This window comes from Suricata suricatta, chromosome 2, assembly GCF_006229205.1.
Source record: "Suricata suricatta isolate VVHF042 chromosome 2, meerkat_22Aug2017_6uvM2_HiC, whole genome shotgun sequence".
NCBI classification, from domain to species: Eukaryota; Metazoa; Chordata; class Mammalia; order Carnivora; family Herpestidae; genus Suricata; species Suricata suricatta.
The window spans coordinates 180293232-180300693 of NC_043701.1; the positions used below are offsets into that span (position 1 = coordinate 180293232).

Consider the following 7462-nt stretch of genomic DNA (forward strand, 5'->3'; position numbering starts at 1 on the left):
TTCTGCAACAAAGCGAGTGACGATAGTCACGTGGATCACAGCCCTCTGGCTTACCCAGGTCACCAGTTGCGGAGATGCATATAATCCCCAGCCTGTAAACCTGGCCCTTTCTTTCCCCCTGGAGAAAGCCTGCTGGAGTGCAGGCCGTGAGGGTGATGTTATTCTCAGAGTCCATTTTTATTTCTGAACAAGATGAAGAGCTCACAAACTCCAGTTCCTTAATTTTTAATGGAAACTATGCTTTTTATCTTCCAGACTGAGAGACAGTAAACCAAAAGAAGCACAATTAGTGATCAGCATCTTGAGAAATATTATTAGACTATAATATCAAAATCAAAAGTCACTTTTGTGGGAGAAGAGACTCAATAGGAGCTAGTGAAAAACAGAAAATTAGGAAAGAAAAGCAAACTGCTTGGGTATAAGATGGGAAGTGTTTTCTGTAACTAGAATTAATGTAGCAACCAGAATTATTCCAACACCCATCTGTGATGAAGCACTTAAAATTTCCATGTGGCAAATACATTCAATACTGGTCAGATGTTCAATGATGAGCTTTCTGGGTTCTACATTTCTTTCCTTCTGAGGACTTAAAAAGGATTCTAGGGTGGAGTAAGAAGGAGCCACAACTCTCAGGGAAATGCAGACCAAACCTACATACTTCCTCCTGTTAGAATAACTTATCAAAAAGGCAAGGAAGAAGTGTTGGTAAAGATGTGGAGAAAAGGGCGCCCTAGCGCACTGTGGACGGGAATGGAAGTTGGTGTGGCCACTATGGAAAACAGTGTGGGGTTTCCTCAACAAGCTAAAAATAGATATATCATCTGACACAGCAATTCCACTTCTGGCTATTTATCCAAAGGAAATGAAAATACCAATGGAAAAAGATATATGCATCTCCATTATTCACTGCGGCACTTAAAATAGCCAAGACATGGAAGCAACCTAATGTCCACTGCTGGGTGGATGGATAAAGAAAATGTGTAAGTACACCAGGGAAGACTGCCCAGCCATAAAAAAGAAGAAAATCTTGCCATTTGCAACCTTGACGGTATTATGCGAAGTGAGAAGTCAGAGAGAGAAAGATGATCTCACTTATATATGGAATCTAAAACAACACAAAACACCCCTGAACCCATGGATACAGAGAACAGATTGGTGGCTGCCAAAGGCAGGGGGAGGAGATTACAAAATGTGTGGAGAGGGTCAAAGCATACAGACTTGCGGTTATAAGTCGTGGGGATGTAATGTACATCGTGGGGACTATAGTTAATAGGCCCGTATTGCATATTTGAAAGTTGCTAAGAGACTAGGTCTTAAAAAAAATTGTAACTGTGTGGTGGTGGTTGGTAACCAGACTTATTATGGTGATCGTTTCACAACATATACAAATATTGAATCATTATGTTGTATACACGACACTAATATAATGTTTTATGTCAGTTATATCTGAATAACAAAAATCAGCAACGAATTAAGATCTTTGAGAAGATAGGAAATACTATGAGTTTAGGGAAGAAATGGCTAAGGTTTCAATTGAACCATTTTGAGGAGAGAAACCTAATAATGAGTTTGGAACCATTTGTCTCCGTCTCTTAAAGGGCAGGACACGACAGAGGAGATACACAAGAGAATTTTGCCACGATGGGGGTGGCAGACAAATTAAAATGGGAGATCCAGGAAAGCTAAGAATCTCATTAAATACAGGAAAATTTCAGGGCGCCTGGGGGGCTAAGTCAGTTAAGCGGCTGACTTCGGCTCAGGTCATCATCTCGCAGTTCGTGGGTTTGAGCCCTGTGTCTCAGATCCTGTGTCTCCCTCTCTCTCTGCCCCTTCCCTGCTCATGTTCTGTCTCTCAAAAATGAAGAAACTTTAAAAAATTTAAAAAGGACAGAAAACTTTCTCACTTAATCTAAACAATAGAAGTTTGTTCTTCAAGGCAAAAGAATTGACCAGTGATCCACTTTGGATCTCATACATATAGTTTTGTGACTCCCTTGGCCAACAGAATGCCAGAGAATTTTTAGCAGAGGAATTGTAGTCGTGCAACAGTAGGGGTGTCCGTGCAATGTTGATAGACGCCATGGGAACATTGGTTCTGCGCTCAAGTCATTTGGGGAAGTCCTAGTTTACAAAAGGTATACAGGTGTCTTCAGGACAAGGCTTCTCAGACCCCTTGCTATGTTCATTCATTGTAAAGCTGAGAACACACTTTCCAAACAGCTAAATAAAGAGCTTTCCCCCTGCCCTTTTACACCTCACAAAACACGGGAGTTCTGGAGAATGCTGGTGTACAGCAATGTTCTCAAGCAAGTCGGAGAGTTGGAAGATACCTCCTAATTCAGAAGAAAGCCTAATATGTCCGGAACCAAGAATAGGAATTTCACACCAGGGAAATTTTCCTGCCCCACATCACACCGGACTGGGGTCCTAAGGAGCACTCTTCGTCCTCTGGCTCAGGTTCTTCTAGCCCCACCGTTGTTGCCTACCCCGCACAGAGTACAGATTCCCACCTTCCTTTCTTTGTTTACCTGACTTTCTCCACTTAGAATGTCCTGCATTAAGCACCTGTTCGACACAGAGCACAGAGCTGTGGCAGAAGGAGGGGGGACTGAAGGATCCCGCCCTCACCAGGCTTCCGGTCAGCCTGCAGCTTCTGACCGGAAGCCTCGCCCATGTTTTCCTGCACTGACGCTTCTGAACCTGTGGCTGTGATGTCTCCACCTCTCTCACAACTCTTGTCACATTTTGCTTTGTACAATAGTTATTTTAAATTTAATATATTGATGTATTACTAGATACCAATTTCTATTGAGTTTGCTTATTAATTAGGAGCTATCTGCCAATCACTGATCTGCTTAAGAATGTTGCTGCAGGTCAGCATTCTCCGCCATGTTTTGTGAGGATGAAGAGTTTGTAAGATACTACAGGTTCCTTTGGGCTCAGAGCCGTACAGTGTACATGAACATATCAGGGGTCAGAGAAGCCTTGTCCTAAAAGCACCTACACACCTTTTTAAAACTTCAATAGACAGTAAGTATTAAATATTGCCAGCACTGTGCTAATTGCTATTCAGGAAGGAAGGGAACCTTACCTTCAGAGCAATTAGCCTCCAGGGTAAAAAGTCATATAGTAGAAAGGGAGTGTTGATTTTTTTTTGACAAACAAGTAATTGACAAATAAAAGTGTAGATCTTTATTTTTTTTTAATTTTAACGTTTATTCGTTTTTGAGAGACAGAGTGCAAGTGGGGGAGGGGCAGAGAGAGAGGGAGACACAGAAGCCAAAGCAGGCTCCAGGCTCTGAGCTGTCAGCACGGAGCCCTACGTGGGGTTTGGCCCCACGAACTGTGAGATCATGATGTGAGCTGAAGTCAGATGCTTAGCCAAGTGAGCCACCCAAGCGCCCCTAAAAGTTTATATCTTCAAAGTGTACGACATGATGATATGTATACATTTTGAAATGACCATCACAATCAACTTAATTAACATCCATCACAAAATTACTTTTTTTTTTTTTACTATGAAACACTTCACAAATTTGCATATCATCCTTGTGCAGGGGTCGTGCGAATCTCTGTATCATTCCAGATATGTGCTGCCGAAGGGACACTGGTCATTCATTGTTAGCACAAATCTTAGATCCCCTGACCCATGAAGAAATGTAACAACTTCCCATGAGTTGTAGACATTTAAGTATACCCCCTCCCATGCTGTCCTCCTTAGCCACACCCTCCCAGCCCCCAGTCCCATAGAGGAAATTAAAGATTCCTAATTTAACTTCAAATTCATGTTTCTTTGTACATATAAATGTGACCATGTCTAAGGTGCCCTGAACCTATTTTTAAGTTGATATGAAGGAGAGGTAAGAAATTTAATATTAATGGCTGTATGCTTTTTTAACAGTCTTTTGGGGTTACTCTTTATTTCTTAATTGTTTTCTTCTTCCATATTTATTTTTCTGCTTAAAGGTAAATAACAAAAGGAAATGAACATGGAGCTATTAAAAAGAAAATAATTAACAATTAGATATTTACAATACTTAGGATTTTGCTTTATAAAAATATTGTTAAAGCTATTACTCATGTTGAAGTTTTAGCATTCATTAATGCATGCATTTTGTGCAAAATCAGCAAATTCCACATTCCCAGTTTGGCTCTTATACACACAAATTAATGAATGTACTTTAATGAATTTGATTAATATGCAGCAGCTTAAGATCCATTTTGTATTATTAGCCCATGAAATGTTCCTCATTGAATGCTGCTGAATCAGAATGCTGTATTTGCCTGGGAAGGCTCGCTCTCTCTCTCTCTCTCTCTCTCTCTCACACACACACACACACATGCACCGCACACACAGACACTCGTCACAAATAATGTAAAGCTAAGATTTTCATAATTATCATAATTCACTCATTAAGATATTAGAAAACTGTCACAACCACAGAAGATTCTCTGTGCATGGAATTTTCCATCTCTTGCCTGCACCCGGGATACACATGCAATGCTAGTGCCAGAGAATGTTAAATGGAAACCCTACTTCTGCATTTTATTAGCAAATTTTGCAAACGACAAACAGCTTGAGCGTTGTATAAATTTATAGTTGTGCTTGCACATATGTGACGGTGGTTTTCGGCATGGAAGTTTTATCTAAGAGCTTTTACTTGGAACTGCACAGAGCAATTCCAAAACCTCAAAAACTAAAGAAAATAAAATTGAAGTGCCTTTACGATTGTGTGATTTATACATTAAAGTATTTATTTTAAAACAAGATTAAAAATACTGCGCTCCCAGAAACATTCTCTTCTGGTAGAAGCCACTCAGATGGAAAATTTCATCTATTTCAAACTGATTTTTTGCCTGAATGACTCTCACATATTTTCCTAAAACCTAGTCATGTCAGACAATTTATTCTACCTTAATAATACTGTGCAAGTAGCCAGGGAGACTAGAGTGTTGAAGGAGTAGAAGGCAGTTGGCCAATTAGGTGCTCGACTATATTTTGATTTCCTATGCTTAGACATACTTACTCTTATCTTCTGATCTCCTACTCAGCAGTACTTCTAGAGAAGAATTTCTGCGTATTTCTGCCCTAGGAATACTTAGCCAAATTTGGGTTACAGAATGCATTTTAGATCAAATTCCCAAATATGGATAAGGTAGTGAAACCCATTTTCCCAGTTCAAGAGATAATAGAAGGAGCTCAATATGGCAGACAAAGGGCACATGTATTTTCAGTGTCCTTCCCAAGATGCCCCCGAACCCCCTTCACAGTGCAGTGCCATCTGTGCCATCACAATGCCTCTAGTGACAGGGATGCCCTTCGTCTTATTAAAGATGACTGGCCTATGACAGAGCTACTGGCTGCAATATCAGAAGTCATGTTCTGGTGAAATAATTGATGCTTTTCCTTCAGACTTTTCTCTCTTACTTAAAAAATTATTTTTCTTCCACTACTATTGTCATTGACTTACCACCTCTGGGGTGATATACATTATTTCTTTAAAAGTGCATTTTAAAGTAGCACATCAAGTTTTCTTATAGAAACCATTGCTAGGCAGGAAAGTTAGTGGGAATGTATTCCCTTGATGGGTTCGTGTCATGATCTTGAACTAACAAGATAAAGAATGTGGTAGAAGTCTTAATTTATGATCTCAAGAAGTGTGTGAGACCGCTCCCGAGGTAAATTCGGACTTTGAAATTTGAGATTTGCTTTGGTTCTAGGAGAAAGATGACAATACTAGCAATAGCTGGTAAGTTTTCTCAGGTAGCTCTCAGCTCTGTTAATGCTACTCAGCAAATCAAAGGAGCCATAATTATTTTGCTAAACTGCAAGACTGAAGAAAACCCCAACATTTTGGACCAGTTCTTACCTTGACCACTCACCTCATGAAGAATTTCTTGAGTGAAGGAGTATGATACTTCCCACGACAGCACTGGGCAATCTACAGAGAAGGAGGGTGGTGGCCAGTGAAGCCTTCCCCAAATGACCAAGTAACTCATTTTCTGATAACAGAAAATTGAAAAGGCGTAAGTCCTGAGCTTTTTCCTTTATGATGCGCAATTTGGAATAAAGAGGTCATCAAAAAATGGATTCTTACTTGCTAACCTGACACATCCATCCAGGGATTAGAAGGAGATAATTCGTCAATACTGTCAGCCAAATGCTTCTCTGGTCCCATCTAATACTAAGGTCTATTTTCATTTTTCTTAATTCCAACACGTTTGTTTAATTAAAATGAAAACATGGAATTATCCTGCTCTTTAGAAGGTCATTCTGTCTCCTTCCAGCTGTTCAGTGACATACTTTTAACTTTGTAAAGTCACCTGTTTATAATCTAAGCTAAAGTTTAGTTACCTACAACATGTTTACCTGTACGTAGTAGCTAATTTGCAGGGACAGAGGAAAAAGAGAACTGAGTGCCACTGAGTCTTGTGAAGAAAGCACAACTAACAGCATTCCTCCCCCAATTTTGGGACCTGTATGTTGTGCATATATCAATCAGGGTTCTGCTGTAGATGCTAGGAGGCATTTTTCACTATTTTAAGCATAAAGTGTGCTTTAGAGGGAATTTGGAACTCAAACATGCATTAGAAGGTTTAGAAGAGCAGGCTCTCCACCGGCTCCCAGGACAACTTTGCAGAACCTGGCTTCCAAGGGCACTGAATCAGGAAGCTTCGGTAGCATCTGCCACCCCCACGATCATTGCAGATCTCTGACTTTAGCTGCTCTCCAGGCATCAGGAGGCCACCGCTGCGGTTGTTGGCTCCTGGTGTTTGCCGCCTAGGCTGCAGTCTGCTAAGGAGAGAGCGCGCAGCCCAAACTCTCCCGGGGCGTGCTGAAATCTACAGGAGGAAAATGGCTGCCTCCCGCACGCTGCTTCTCCCTTCCCTGATCCGGGCTCCACATACGGGTCTCACGAGCATGCATCTGATTGGCCAAACCTAAATGGCTCCTTTTAACAGCATGGTGACCTGGGAAATGTACATTTTGTTTTGTTTTGGTTTAATTTTTCTAGTATTCTCAATCCAGGAAAGCACGCTAATAGGAGGTTAGAACAGAGTAGTTTACCCAATCTACTTCGATACCTATAGACTCATTTTCTACTACCGGTTACCATGCATAAATTCCTTCACAGTTCCCTATTTTGTAAAAATTGGTGTTATTCCTTCTTTTATCTTTTTGGGGATCTTATACTAGTTTGTTTAGAGTCTTTTCAGATTGTTCTATCACTTCCGTCTCATCGGGAGTAAATAGGTCCTGATGTGGTAGGCAGAATACTGTCCTCCTGCAAAGTGTTTTTGTCCTAACTGCTTGGAACCTGTGAATATGTTACATTACATGGAGAATTAAGGTTGTTTTATAAAAATGATTTTTAAAAACATTATTTTTGAGAGAGAGAAAGCACATGAAGGGGGAAGGGGCAAAAAGGGAAGGGGGATCTGAAGCAGACTCTGTGCTGAT

General features: G+C 40.6%; 1 pseudogene; it reads right to left on the reverse strand.

Moving 5' to 3' along the window:
* Window positions 1-3512: 3512 nt before the first annotated feature.
* LOC115286159 lies at window positions 3513-3608 on the reverse strand (annotated as a pseudogene).
* Window positions 3609-7462: the final 3854 nt, after the last annotated feature.